The sequence below is a fragment of the Pseudomyrmex gracilis genome, unplaced genomic scaffold (genome assembly GCF_002006095.1).
Source record: "Pseudomyrmex gracilis isolate BER0280 unplaced genomic scaffold, ASM200609v1 scaffold_330, whole genome shotgun sequence".
In the NCBI taxonomy this organism is placed as follows: Eukaryota; Metazoa; Arthropoda; class Insecta; order Hymenoptera; family Formicidae; genus Pseudomyrmex; species Pseudomyrmex gracilis.
Genome location: NW_018020914.1, coordinates 81,339 through 97,570, shown reverse-complemented (window position 1 = coordinate 97,570; position 16,232 = coordinate 81,339). Strand labels below are relative to the sequence as shown.

At 36.4% G+C, this 16,232-nt stretch overlaps 1 protein-coding gene across 1 annotated transcript in view; it reads left to right on the top strand.

The window, feature by feature from the left end:
• LOC109860108 (metabotropic glutamate receptor 2-like) overlaps window positions 1–16,232 on the top strand; it is an 84,627-nt gene that overhangs the window by 17,718 nt on the left and 50,677 nt on the right. The gene's annotated exons all lie outside the window — the stretch shown is intronic.

The following is a 16,232-nucleotide window of genomic DNA, read 5'->3' as shown; positions in this document are numbered from 1 at the left end:
TTCTTAATTTTAGAAGATTATTATCTAAAATCTTTAAGATTTTTTAAGTATAAAATCTTCTACTTACGAGAATATCATTTTTTCGGTGTATATATAAAGATCAATTCTGTATATTACCAAACGCAATAACAATTATAGACACGTTCTCAACGGGAAATTTGACATGCAATATTAATTAACGGCTTATAGATGGAGAACCTATAGGTTCGAGATTATCCGCATATCCGCGGGCTAAATATGTCAACAAATCAATCGCTATAAAAAGCCTCTATAGAAAAACATATATATCTCACTATCGAAAAAGACTATATTCTTAAATAAAGAATATATTCTTAATTTCAGAAGAATATCATCTAAAATATTTGAGAAGATTTTTTAAGTATAAAATCTTCTACTTACGAGAATATCATTTTTTCGGTATATAGATAGACGGATTTTTGACGGTTGAAAATCCAATTGCGCGAATTACATGGACGGTAATTAGATTAGCAATTTTGCGCACATTCGCGTTATAAGACTACTACGAGACTAACCGTTTCATTCGTAACACATGCTGCATGCGGCAAAAACGAGCACGGAGCGCGATATCGTATGAATATTCTACTTAGCGTTAACGGTAGTTCAGGCAAAAATTAACTTAGCGCACTACACTGAATATTTAGTCGGCAGCCTTTACGCGACTGTAACGAGCGATTCTTTTAGTATTCTCTTTTTCAAGAATATGAATAAAGTTCTGCACACGTGCACGTGGAAATGTCTTCCGAGAGATGGTGTTCTTCCTATTGGATGGTCTTCTTCCTCTGCTTTTGCGGCGAGGGACGAGATACGTGACTTTCGAATAAAGTAAAAATTCTCCGCGAAAAAATTGAGAGACGCGTGTTTGCCATTCGTTTGATTTTTTTGAAGCAACGGAAAAGGGAGACCGACGATATTTGATTTCTGAATTTCAATATGCGTTCTTCGGAAAAAAATACGCATTTGTGCGATACGCGCGGGCGTACGAGTGATTTTTTATTAACAACAATAAAACTTGATTGCGGGAGGGGGAGCTTACCTTCTTACGGTATAAAGATTATATGCGGCTACGTATCGAACTCGGTAACAATTTGTAAGACAAATGCGAGGCGTATTTCACAGTTGTTACAAGAGTTACGTATTGTATTATGCATGGAAGGTTAAGACACAGAGGTTGGGAAAACTTGAGCTTAAAAGGCGCACACAAGGCGTGCGCATCTACATTGTATATACATTGCACATACATAGTATATTATTTCGATCTTAACGCGTGATATATCCGCCGTTTATTTCACATAACGCTCTTAGTGCATTTACTTGCGCATTTCCGCATCTCGTTAATTATTTTTCATCGCTATATATCCTGGGCGCTCTGACGCACATTCATAATTTCGCGTTTCCGTACTACTTTCCATAAAGGGGCGTGATCAAAAAACTTTTGGTATCTCGCCTCTATGAACTTAGACTTTAAGAGAGAAAGCTTCACATTTATCGTTTTTACACGCGAACGCGTTCGCACTTCGTTTCCTCACCAGGCGGCAAAAGACGAAATACAAAGTAGCCGAATTTTTCACGGCTAATATCTACACGTAAAATAAAAGGTATATCTCATAAAAAATCACTTTTCACAGCGAAACAAATGAGAAGAATTTGAAGAACACAAAGAATAATTGCTATCGCGCGCGTTTGTGAATTTTTTGATACCACTTGTTTTTTCATCGTAATTTTCAACAAATTATTTTTGATGTAGTCAATTATTTTTTCTCCGTTCTTTTCGCGTGAAGATATATAATTGCACTCTGATATTACAAAAATTAATATAAAACACAGTTATTGTAATTTTGTGAATTATTTTTTTCTAACCTACTTTTCTTCATCCGCGTTCAATTAACTACTAAATCTCAGAGAACTAAGGAATTGCAGAATGATGCTCGGAAATCTTTGCATTTTCTCGAATATCATTAGCACTTCACTGCTTCTTGGAATTTCTAACGACCTCATTTGAGCTTAACGCCACCTCGTGCGCTGATTATTGCTTTTGGAAAATGTTCAAGAGAAAGATCTTATTTTCTCTCACTGTCACAAATACAATATATTGTCTAAATATAATCAAAACGTGATAAAAACCAGAAATTATGGATTTTAGAACAATATCGCGGTTAAAGACATTTATAAAGGAAAAAAGAAAATTAGAAATTTAATTGAGTTAAGCACGTGTCGAGAATGTATACTGCGCGTACGGATATTTCTGCATGTACGTTTAATTTAAACGCTAATTCAGAGAAGCAAATTAACTTCTCAACTACTTACGATGCGAAACAAGCGATCAAAAGTTTCGTTCGCATTGCCGTGATAACATACAGACATTTACATACACATATATATATATATATATATATATTATTCACATTCATGTCATTCCTTCTCTATCAAATTCTTTCACTTAAGAGTCAAATAGAGAGAAACAAAAAGAGTTGAAGTTAATAAATTTTGCTTCGCGCGAAATACCTCGGCGGTTTCATTAAATAGGGGTGGTACAATCTTGATGTTAATAAATACGAAGCGTATAAGCGTATACTTCCCCTCCTCCCGTGTCGTTTATTAGCAGTATAAATTTGAAACGGCTCCCGACGACTATACGGGCGCAAGTTCGGGGGTCGGATCCGCGTCGTCACGGATAGTTGTGTGCTCTCGGGAAACTCTACACTCCGACACAGCGCCGTGTCAAGACAAAATTTGTCAACCCTTCCTAGGTTGTACCCCCGGCAATAACGTCAAGGGAAGACCACGAGAATTTTACTCGACATCTCCATTCGCTCGCGAGTTTCAAGTTTCGAGTTTCTCAATGCGCGCTCTGTTGTCGCGGGAAAACGAATTATCGTCACCAATTATCCACCATTGTCGCGACCGAAACTTTCCCCGCTTGACAATTTAGACAGCTCCGTGACTTTCCACCGGGATTGCTCGTAATACTTTTTTTTGTTTCACGGATGTACAGGTCGCGCTTTGTCTTCAAGGAAATGGCAAAAAATTCTGAAAATCATCGCGAGCGAGAAGAAAGTTTTTTGTTTTTAATTTTTTCAACTCTTTTGAAGTTTGACAATCTTGAGCTAAAAATTCCAAAGCGACGGCGTAATTCGACCGTATTGAGCGTTACGCTTTTTTCTTTTTTTTGGTTACTGTAGATATTTTTATTTATATTACTTGTCTATTAAAGAAGAACTTGTGTAGATGGAGATAATACCTCGAAGAGACTTTATCGCGGCAAAACCGTTTATAGTTTTATCAGTACTACGGTTGTTATTTCATTTTTCATTCTCTTCAGCCGTTCCCGAAGAGCTTTTTCTCATCGCATACATAACAGATTCAGAACATTTAGCGTCAGTAAAAATAAACGTGAAACAAAGAAATGAAAATAGATAAAAAACGAGATCACATTCTGAAATAACACGAATAATCTAAAAGTCACCGTTTAAAAAATAGGGTCTCGTCTAAAATTTATTTTTTTTCTTTTTTTATCTCCGTGTTGAACAAGATAGCTATCGCACATGTTCGATCGCATCTTCGACATCCTATTCATCTTGAATATTTGATCGCATAAATTTTCGCTCGACCCGCATTATGGTCCGTGATCACGACAGACGTCGACAAATGAGATGGAGAGAAATCAGCGATAAGGAACGATTGCCGGCACTTTGTTTATACAGGTAACAGGTTAATCCGAGATAATATTTGTTGCAATTAAATTCTCCTAAAGTGAGACTTCCACGATTATTTTCTGTCACAACATATACACACATACATGTATCTGTTTTTATCTTATTTGATTGGAAATAATCTGTGTAAAAAATTCAATATAAAAGAAATTTATAAAATTTAAATTATAAAATTGATAACAAGCCACATTTTTACGAGACCTTCACTCGCTATCTGCAAGTGAACACGCACGAACGAAATATTCGAGTCTTTCGTCGCGAAAGTTTATTCAATTTTACTTGACTGTATCCAGCGACAGGATAATAAAAGTACCTTTGATCCGAGAAAAAGACAGCGTAAAGAAAAGAAAAATCAAGGAAAGAGGACAGGAAAGAAATCGCGGGAAAGACTGCAAAAGATTTCCGCGTTTACGTCAGCCATCGTTTATCCGCGATTCTTTCGGTGTGAGCCGAACGCAGTTAAACCAACCGGTGAAATACGTCTGCAGTTTCATGGGACATTCCAAGATGGCACCGATGGGAGCTCTTGCTCTATTTTATCAATCCAGCCCTCGGGGGCTGGTCGCGCCGCGAAAAAACCGGCCAACGTTCGTAGTTTGCTATTTCACACATGAGACCGTCCGGACGATTAAACCCATTTCAAAAGAATAAAAGAGTTCGATCAGCAGATATCGTTTGTTCGCCGCAACGCGGGAATGAACAATGAATACCTACAACGCGATACAGATACATTTTTCTCTTTCGAATCGAACGGTTTGCTTAAATTTTATTTGTATTATTGTAATCTATATTTCGCGCGCTGTATATCCACGTGATGGATTGTTTATCTAAAAACAAATACATATGTAAAACAATAACTTTTCATTAAAACGTATAATATAACGATATCAACGATACGTTATTAATAACGCTCAATTGAGTGTATCTATTATAAATTATGACGTACTCGTATTATATATACAGAGATATGACGTATGAATTTTAGAAAGGAGAGTTTTCTTCAAATGCTTTTATAAATTCCGTTGCAATCTATCTTCGAGCTTGTTAAATTTTTCCGTTCTCGCACACACACACACACACGCACACACACTAGTAGAGTTTATTCAATAACACACAATGTAAGGAAAAACGAGCGCGAGTGGATGGTTTGTAGTGATGGTGCGTAAATGATTTTATTCGCTAGTTTATTGCGAGAGGAATCTTGTTGAGAGGCAACACAACGCGCTTCCTCTTAACTTCTAGATTATTATTCCACTCTTTTCATCAAAGCGCTGCTGAAGCAAGTGTATAACACTTTCTCTTAATTTTCGTTTTCACAATGAAGCAATACTACACGAAAAGCTTCAATTTCACTCGCAGCTGATTGATATGATTTCTTTGTAAATTAAATAAACACACAAATGCGTCAAACAAATGCTCGCGGGCACGTCTCGATCAATATTAATTAACACCGGCTGCATAAACAATATTAATTTTAATTAATTAAAAACATCATGTTCGAATTATAGCAGATGCGCGACCGAATTATATCACCGAATTGCCACATGTGTTCGTGTTTTCGACACTAAACTACGACACTAAAACGACTGTTACAACTGCTGCTGTGTAAGTGTGTATGGTTTCCGAATTAGAATCGTGTTAGTGTCATTTTCATTCAAACGTATCTTGTGGACATTTCAATTCACTTCGGACACTGCATCAGGCTGTTCTTGAACCCTGATGAAGTGAACTAAAACGTCCACGAAACGTTTTGGTATGAAAATGACACTAACGCGGTTTCAATTCGCCAGAGAACCATGCATGCGGAAGGGAATTTTTATAACACAACGCGGATGCATCAAATATATATATATATCATAACTACACGACATTCGTTTTATTTATTTATTTTGTTTGTTTATTTTTTTATCTCTTGCAAAAAATTTTATCGCGCGCTTTTATCGCTGTTGCGAGGAATCTTAGATTCGGATTTAATTCGTAGTTTATCTCGCGACGCCACATTTCATCTCTATGACAAAGAAAAAGTTTTAATAAACATACGCAAACGCTATGCGAAAACGCCGGTGTACACCATTCGGGATGCTCATTTGAGAGGAACGCGGTAAAATTGTGCACGCGCGACGCGATTTAACCTTGCGGCAGTCATTTGTTGCACACGGAATTACTTCCGCGCTGTGAGATATCGCGCGTTATCTCCATGAGTAGACAACGATGCAAAAAAAAAAAAAACTACAAAATAAACGTATTCCGGTAACATTTGTGGAAAAGAAAGGAACAAAGCGCGGGAACTGTGCGGCGCAATGAAAAATATTGCACATTTCATAAAAGGCACGCGTATCCGATTTGCAGTAATATCAGCTGCCAGATTCTCGAACGTTTTTTGCAGAGTTCGCGCGCATTTATGTACATACACGCGTATTATGTGTATATATATATATATGTATATATATATACACGTTGATACGTCCTACATTAAATACTATACCTACCTACGAAAAGCAATTTCGATTATATATCCTCGGGATATGGCACCGACAATGTTTCGCTAAATGTAGGTAAAAATCGATTTTACCTTGGCTTGTCGTTTGACGCGCTATGACAACCTTTTCGTGTTTTTCGATAAAATTGCAATAAAAAAATTGAGGTTGACACAGTTGAAAAAATGTATCTCGCTTACCAGTTTTGTAACGTTGGTTTATTAGCTACAAAGAGATAAAGAGACACAGAAAAAGCGTATGTACGTGTGTTGCTGAATGTGAAAAATAGGTTAATAGCTTTTTCAATTGAATTACTGTATACAAGTATTAGATACAAATTAATGCGGAAAAATATTAGAATTTACAGCATTGTGGTTTGTATTATTTCGTTTGACAGAGACTAAATATTATTTTACGTGAAATATTATTTAAGCGTAATACTTGATTATCGTAAGAGATCGATTTACGTTGATAAAAAAACGATAATTGCGAATATCACAAACAATTGTTACAAAAAAAAAGAAAAAAAACAATATACTAGAAAAACATCAATTGTCATTTAAAAATTCGAGTCAGTTTTTTTGTTTGACGATGCAAAAAAAAGAAAAATCTACCGAAGCAATATTGTTGTCTGCTCATCGAGACAACGAAATTGCTTACCTTTGCGAAATGTATGATTTTAAATTTATCTCGTGGTATTTTATTTCAAAAGTCCAGTTGCGAGCATTTCGCTTTGATAACGAGAAAACTATTCATGACGAAACAACACGAAGTGCAGAAAAGTAGGAATGTAATAAAGCGCAGTGATTCTCTCTCTTGTGCCCTGATCTTTATTAAAACGGGCACGCAATCCGCTCACAACGTCACGCGCGCGCGCGCGCGGAGAGGAAGATACTACACATCTCCCTTCTGTAGAACACATCACACATCGAATACAAATCGGCGCGGTTCCGTCGAACATTTGCGGAACAATACGCGAACCTTCCTAGGATTTCGCACGTTGCTTCACCGTGATATTTCACCCGGATATATTTCACTTTATATTTCATCAAGAAAGCCACGACTTGTTTTATATACCTTATATACTGCTGTCATAAAAAAAAATATATCAGGCAGCTGTTTCGCGTACAATTTTTTTCCGGAGGAAGAATTCGTTCTCCTCTCATTCACCGTGTGTTTTATAACATACATCATTTCTTTCTTTTCTCTCTTCCTGCGATGATGAGTAAACTCTAACGTGAGGTTCTCATGAAAAAAAAAAAAAAGAATGTGATCAATAAAATTAAATAAAGGTAGCTCGTTAGTTTTCTCCGTCCACTCGGTGGATCTGCGAACAAAGACGCGGAGAAAGAAAAAAAAGAAAACGGTTCATTTCACAGAGAGAGAGTTACCTTAGAAACGACGCGTCTCGTGTGACCTCTTGAGCCAAGTAGGCTTTCTTTTTTGTTCTATTGTCACGTACTTTATTCGCAACGAAGTCAATATCGAAAATTCAAATTTACGATGCGCGCAATAAGTCGGACCGTCAAAAACGTATGTAGATTTTTATGTGGTTTTTTTGTTTTTTTGCGCGCTACTTTCCGCAACTAAGAACGTGGATTGGGGAGTGATTTAAATATTCGACAACACGCAAATTGATATCAAGACAATAATGTTCTAAAACTACAATTTCATATTAAATAATGTAACATGATGTAACTTACATTTTGGTATCAAAAGCTTTTTAATATCGAAGCGCGAGTTACATCATTATTAAATGGAAATATTATTTTCAACTCTATAGAGCATCAAACTCGAATATTCAGAAAGTTTGTTTTATCTCATGTGGGTGTGTATAGTTTGAGAGAACGTTACGATGCGTTGTTGTTTGTGTTTCTTGCAATGTATATACATTGTACTATAATTTATCTAATGTCACTGTATTGTATATATATATATATAAATTTATATATATATATATATATATATATATATATATGCAGTTAATATTTTATCGATTTTGCTATTATTGCATTCAATTTCTATACAATTATCTCGATTACAATTTTAACGTAAATCTATGTTTGATGTGGGTATAAATCTGTTGAAACAATGCCGCGTATATTATAAAGTTATTACGGGATTGTATTCGGCAAAATTACATACATTACGAGATGTAACGGAATATTATAGTTGGATTTCTCATTTTAAGCAAAATTATACTTGGTTCGCAATTTTAAAAATATAATTGCAAAATAGTATCAAATATTCTCTTTCGGTTTTCTTTTTTTTTTTTTTTTTTTTTCAGGTTTTGAGAAAACTAGAATCATATGATTTCAAATCGATATGGATACAGACATTATTAGCATTTTAACGGAGCTTTATAGAAGTTTAAATCTACGCAGTTTACGTAACACATTCGTTGCAGCTACATTGACAAATATGCTCTTGAAACTTTTGGAATGTAAAATTCATGAAATTGTTAGCTAACGGAGTCAGGAAACAGAGAGAGGATATCTCCTTTAATTCCTTATTGTATTCAAGATGCGACTCGAAGTCTAGTTTGCTACGTTCGCGTTTTCGATAGCTGCTTAAATGGTCGAGGAATGAGGAGCTTATATGCCATGCAGAACGTTTTGAGAACCGATCCGATCCTCTTGAAATACAAGAGAAGTCACTCTTTCTTATAAGTGAAATTTTAAGGAATTTCCGTGCTCTCGCGACATACACTTGATACAGAATTATCTCAGGAAGTGCATATTTCGGAAAAGAGAGAGAGAAAAAAGATGTTAAATTTTATTGAAATTTTTAACGCTGTTTCCTTAAAAATCCTTATCTTTATTGTCCACCAGTAATATAATATCAAAAGTACTAAACTTTTTTTTCCAAACAAATAGAATCCAACGTGTCCCTATTTTTGTTAAGTCTTATTACTTTTATGCGGAAAAATTTTGGCTTTGTTGCTTGTTAAACCTATTATCGCGGATATTTCAATATTTCATACAAGCCATCACGATTACTCTAGACACGACACAATTTTCTTAAATCCCGGATTTGTCCGATCGGAACGTTAAGATACGGGCACCTAGCTAGTTTCAAAAAGGTTAAATAGAAATTCATTTCTTATTTCTACGACGGCATTCTCTTTCTAGATAATCGCCTTTGTCGCCGTGGCTCTGAAATGAGTTAAAAAAAAAGCCTCTTGCTGAAAAAAAAAACTTCTTGTCGCACTATCTTCTTTTTTCCCGTCGCTCGGGCTACCCCAGTCCCACGGGATTAGATCCGGCAAAAGACCTGTTATGTAGCAAAGACGAGACAGGCTTCGCGTGACATTCTGCTCTCATCTATGGGATCTCTTTTTATTCCTATCCCGTACGCACGCAGAATTTGATAAAAATGCGTACACAATTCGGAATGATCAATCGCTAAACCGTACAACAATAGATTATCTTTCTTTTCATGTTTTTTTTTTCTTGCAATATTGTAATAACAGAAACCTGAATTATAAAACTAGTTAGGTTTGTAAAGAGAAAGTTATATAGATAAAGCTCTTTCAACTTTCACATATCGTATTACTTTAATTTCGCCACTGCGTCAATACGTATATTTTTCCGCAATTAACTTCGATGGCTCAAATATCATTGAAATCGAAACGATATATCGGAAAGTTAAGCGATAATGAACAACGCAAACGAAATCATGTAATAAACGAGAACAAAATTGCGTTCGAATAATAATTCACTGTGTTTTTAAATTATTCCGACTATGAATGATTCGCGCGAACATTGTTTAACTGTGTTATCTTTTTCGCGCGAACGGTGTTAAATTGTTTTTTGTCTGACATAAAACACTGAAAACAAATGAGATGATGATGAGATGATAAAACTCAACGTAATGACGCGAAAATTCTTCACATGCATATGTGGAAGAATTTAACAAAAAAATTATCAAGCAAAAAGGAAAAGATGTCGGATTTCAGTAGTGACGACAACGTTTAAGTCAGGCCAACGACCAGCTCCTCGTTCGTGCTCGAAGACGATAATGGGAAACGAGATATAACTTCGATCTGACCATCGGATAAACACGTCCGATCGAAGAATTCCCGCGCAAAGATCTTATACCCGCCCATAGAACTTTGTGAACGTACGTTATTCCCGCGAGCGTGTTGTCAGATTGCTCACTGAAAGCCGCGATCTTTTGCGTTCCGTCAGACATTAACCAGCTCGGGCACGCGAGCGATTACCGCGAACGTGGAAATGCGATGCCACCGTCAAGTTGTGCTCGCTGAAATGCTATATAGGTATCGATCGACCGCGTGTTGTGTGTGCGAAGGTAAATCTTAGAATAGCCAATGTTTGCCCGGTGTTGTCACTGTCATTAGATGCAACATTTCTCGACAAAGGTCGAAGTTTCGACAGAGTAAACTTCGACATCACGCCGAGACACACGCTCCAATCGAACAGACTTGTGACATTTTGATAAAATCTCAACAAGTTTATAATCTCATTCAGATCGATCGAGTTTGAATCAAGACTTTTGAATCTACAAGTCGAATATGTTATACGATCGCGCGTTTATACTTGCAAAAATCCGTTTTTCCTGACACGTTTTATTGAGTTTCTTGAATTTTTTTTATTTTTATTTTTATTTTTATTTTTTTTTAGTTTTTTTTTTTGATATTGCACACACATTTCCGAGAAATGATAATGAAATTTGTGCACCGAAAAAATTGTATTCTTGTTTTGAGGATATCCCACTTACTTTAAGTATATTTTATACTAAAATAGGCGCCAAGAAGAGTTTCTTATTTTAAGAGGAAAATCCTCTAAAAATAGTAATATTGATAAGAATATATACTGATTAGAATATAAAAAAAGCCTCTATAGAAAAACATATATATCTTACTATCGAAAAAGACTATATTCTCAAATTAAGAAGATATTCTTAAATAAAGAATATATTCTTAATTTCAGAAGAATATCATCTAAAATCTTTAAGAAGATTTTTTAAGTATAAAATCTTCTATTTACGAGAATATAATTTTTTCGGTGTGCAGATTTGAGAATACTGTACAAACATTCGCGTTTCTTAATTAACGTGAGAGAAAAAATTCTAACAGTGACAATTTCGAACAAAAAATACGGAGAGTCAAGATTCTAGGCCGACAAGTTCAAATTGATGAAAGGTCCGTTAGATAGATGTAATCGATGCGGAGTTTTCCGGTAGTGGCCGGGGATTCGACACCGGTCATGTCTGGAAACCCAATTTTCGGGTCCGTGTTACCGACAAAAAAACGAAAAGCGGAAAAGAAAAGCGGGATTACTTTGCCGAGAACCCGGGCTCTCTTCGCGCGCGCGCTCGCTGAAACAAATGAATTCACACGCGTGGACTCGCGTCGCATTCTGGTAGATTTAATTTGCACCGTCGTCGGACAGAATCGACAGACAAATCAGTTTTCCAGTCATAGCTTCCATATTTCCCATTCTCGTCCATCGTTCCATTCTCGCCGCGGGATATGTGCACACAACGGTTTGCCACGTGCGAGTAATATTTTATGACGTCGATCATCGTCGGTGATAATTCGCGAAGCGAATATTTCGAAATATCGGCGAGAAACTGTCCGCGGAGACCGGATTCTCCATAATTCATCGGGCGCGGTATTTCTTATTGATTTCTCTATCTGTAATTTGATAGTCAGAAATCCAACCGTAAAAATCAACCTTTTGAAATAAAACTTTTATTACGCCACTCGAAGATGGGAGTAATAACTCGAGGAGCATTTTCTTCGCAGAGAAACGGGGAAGTGCATCCGTGCGGTGATGACAGAGACGAATATAGCGATCGAAGTCAGTGTTGAAGACGCACAACACTCGTAATACAATCGAAGTAAGATTGCGATCCGAGATCGCTTAGTTCGATCCCGCAGTCAACGCGTCGTAATTCGCGATACGGTTCGCGGTCGCATCAATGTAATGGAATATCGAGTCGCTTTTACCGATGCAATTCCATTTTCTCACCGACACGCGAGCACGGCTCACTTGGTTTTCACGTGTACGGAAACTCTCTCTGGGTCTGTCGGTTTGCATCAGTCGCGCGCGTCACCGGAGCTTCATCCCTTCGATTCGCACATATTGACAAAAGCTGGTACGTCGCGTCGCTTTCGAGTCGCGCGGGTAATCTTGAGCAAAAAAAGCTATACAACTTATACCCGAGTGTCGCTAACTTTTATTGCGCGTTATGGTTCTTTGTTGCGATAGCGCACAATCGTACCAATATATACGACACAAAAAGAAGATATCGATACAATGTGAACGGAGATGTATTTCAAGAGATCGCGGACCGGGATTTTATATACGATTGTACATGACATTGCAATAAAAACTCGATATTTGTCGCAGACCCGTCGCAATACCTGCAATTATTATATATAAGTAAAATCTATAACAACAATTGCTGTATATATATTATTAGTGACTTTCATTATTTTCCGGCGAAGTTTGTCTTCTCCGATGAAAAGAAATACGTACATACTTATATTAGGTCTACCGGAAAGTTCTGTCCGTTTTTGTAATAAAATAAAATACAAATTTTTCTCACCGTCAATAAACTTTATTAAATAATATAATTGCCATTGTTATATTAATGATTTCTTGCCAGCGTGAGGGCAATTTGTATATCCCATTTTTGAAAAATTAAGAAAAATTTGTATTTTGTTTTATTCCAAAAAACGGACAGAACTTTCCGGTAGACCTAAAATATATATCGCTTTTCTATAAAGACCGATAAAAACAGATTCTCGATCACGAGTCTCTTAGGATGCATGACGACGGCTCGACAAAGCGATCTAATACGGTAAATGCCGAGCTTCACGTTACCCCTTAAAAGCGTGCTTTCGTCGAGACGCATTTTATCGCGGTTAGTAACTCGAGGCGCGCGCGCGTGCACGTCCGATCTTCAACATGCCAACGGCGGCCAAGGTATTCCCGTAGGAATATACGGATCTCAGGTGGATGACGCCTCACGCTCTCGTACATTAACGCGTTTATACGTCCGTTCTCCACGATCATCTCGGTTTTGCGGTGTCGAAAACGATACGTTTTCGACCCCCATCGTCGACTATATCCGCCAAGGAATCTTAATCGCGAGAACACCGCTATTCAATTACAGCGCAGTCGCTATTACTTCTCCAGAAGCAGGAGGAATGTTTATGTCCGTTCTACATTTGCTCTGTAATCGAATCGGTGCTTATACGCTGCGCACACAGCGCGCCAAGATCGCGGCCGCGTATTAACATTCGCACCGGTACTAATTAAAATCGAATTAAATTTTTTGTTATCACGTAATCTATACAACTAGCTCGCGAAAAATTGATTAAAAATATACACGTAAGTTAATTTTCGAAGCATTAAATTTGTTTCATTTACGCTTGTTCGCATAATTGTTCGCGCGTATCGTCTTTCTCTCTCTTGCGAAAATAGAACAGATGACTCTGTTAAGCCATTTGCATAACAAAGTCAAAGAAACTGAATTAAAACTTATTCGAGCAACGGTCACGTAAATTGCAGAACTTTTGGAGAGAAACATGAAAGTAATTTTCTAGGAACATTCCGATGCGTTCCAATTTCCACGTTATATGTATAAAGTTGAAGTATATGGTTTATTAATTTTTAATTTATATAATTATATAATATTATATAATATTATATAATATTATATATAATATAATATAATATTATATAATATAATATTATATAATATAATATTATATATTATATAATATTATATAATATATATTATATAATATTTTTAATTTATATAATTTATATAATATAATTTTTAATTTTTTACTTCATAAAGTTAAAGTATATAGAGTTTGTATTTATTTTGTGCCAATTTTGAAAACAGTTGATTAATAAAAGTTATATCGAAGGTGTTGCCGGCGCGAAATCACTACGCTGCGAGAAATATTGTCGAAGCGATCGGTACTATCGGAGATGCCGGCGCGAATAACGTGACCACTACTGTGTCTCGGGATTTCTCTCTCTAACTCACACTTTCTGTCTTTTTATCTTTTTCTTTTTTCAACCGCGCTCGTATATGTATGCCATCTTGTAACAAGCATACGAACATGCATACAATTTAGTAGGACGACGACGAAAACGACTATGACGTTTCTGAATGTAAATTTCACACACATTTTCGTTTATCTTTCATTATCTCCATTCAGAAGCCACAGATGAAAAAAACGCAAGAATACTTTTTTTTTCAAATGTTTTATTCTGAATCAATTAAGACTAAAGCAAAATTGATCGATTCAGTCGCGTTATTTAAATATTGCTCTCAGAAGATCTCCCCACTTCTCATTGCGTGAATTTCGCGTATAAGAGACACAGTTCGAGCGCCACTTCGTTCCGCGCGAACTTGGCGCGAGGCATTGCCGTGTCTCTTGATATATCTACACTGATACATGCGCATGTTACAGTTTTCATTTCTCTTTATCGCGAAAGATGGAAAAGATAAGCATTAATTATTTATCCGCAAAGTTATGTACTCAAATGTATTCAAGCGTTTTGGTGTTTTGAACGCGCGCAGTTCATTAAGATTGCGCTACGCGATAAAATCGTGTTCGACTGTATTAATTTTGTATAATGTAGTACGTATATTCTATTCCGAGATGCGCTCAGACCAGAAGATTGTGTATACGACTCTCTAAATTTGCACCTTTTGTGATTACACCAAAGAAAGTTCTAACAGAAAATAGGAGTAATGTCGCGGCATTTAACGTTAACAAGATTCGCTATTTACCGAGCGGGGGCACCATTTCTTGTCCGGTCATATGCCTTATGAATTAACGAGCTCCGGCTCATAAAAGCGTTTCGAGCGAGAGAGATACGGCCGTATTTCTCTCCGTTATTTTTACCGGCCAAGAGTACAGAGAACTCGACCTGTGTTCTATTTCATCATTTATTTACATAAAGAAGCTTTCCCTAGCTTTGAAATTCTTTGTCTTTCGTCTTTTATGCAAACAACTTCTTATTATTCTTCCATATCTATAATTTATGCAAATATTGTTTATTAGATTAGAAAGATTTCAGTGGTTTTCAGAGGAATTTATTCATTTTAGTTTTTCTCGAAATGGAAATTGATTTGGGATACGATTCATATTTTGTTTTTTTTTAAATCGTGTTCCGTTTGTTTAATTAAATATATGCAAATAACTGAAAGCTAGTTCGTGGAAATACGTTTTGAATTTTTATGAGACATTGTAACGATATACAAAGTATATTGACGCAATTGTCACCTTAACTGAGGGACCGCGGTGAAAACAATGTAGGTAGAACGACTGACTTGTTTGTTTTTGCGCAATCCGAGACTCTAGAGTATTGCACAAAGAAAGAAAACGCCTCAAGAGTAAACAAGAGAGAAACACCGTCCCTTTCCTATCTTTCTATCTATCCATTTATTTGTCTCTTTTCCTCTTTCCTCCCCTTTCTCTCTCTTTCTTTGTTTCTGTCTCTCTTTCTCGTTCTTTCTCTATCCTTCTTTTTGTTTTCTGTAATTCCAAAACTCTTTAGTCGTCAATTTTCCCAAGTTTTTGGAAGAGAATATATCTGTATGAATTGACTTACCAGTTCGATGCGTCGCATCTGTTCGTGTTCATCGAATTCTCCGCTGCTTTTCGATCACGTCTATACACTCCGTTTGTTGCATCCTCGCCGCGAATATACATTTTCAAGCACACTCACACTCGCGAACGGAAAAACGATTATTTGCGATCGTGCGAATGTCAATCACTACTACAAAACATAATAAAAAAACACGAGACGAATTCGTCACATGCGCGACGCTTGCGGCGAACGCAATATTCAAAATGGCATTGACAATTTCGCGCCGTAACTACATAAAAAAGGTAAAAACAGGCGCCAAGTACACGCACAACACGTATTGTATTTTAATTAAATTAGTTTTTTATTTATACTCCAAAAACTTCTTTCTCTATAAAACCTGTTTTACAACATTTATATACTACAAAACATTCTTTCTC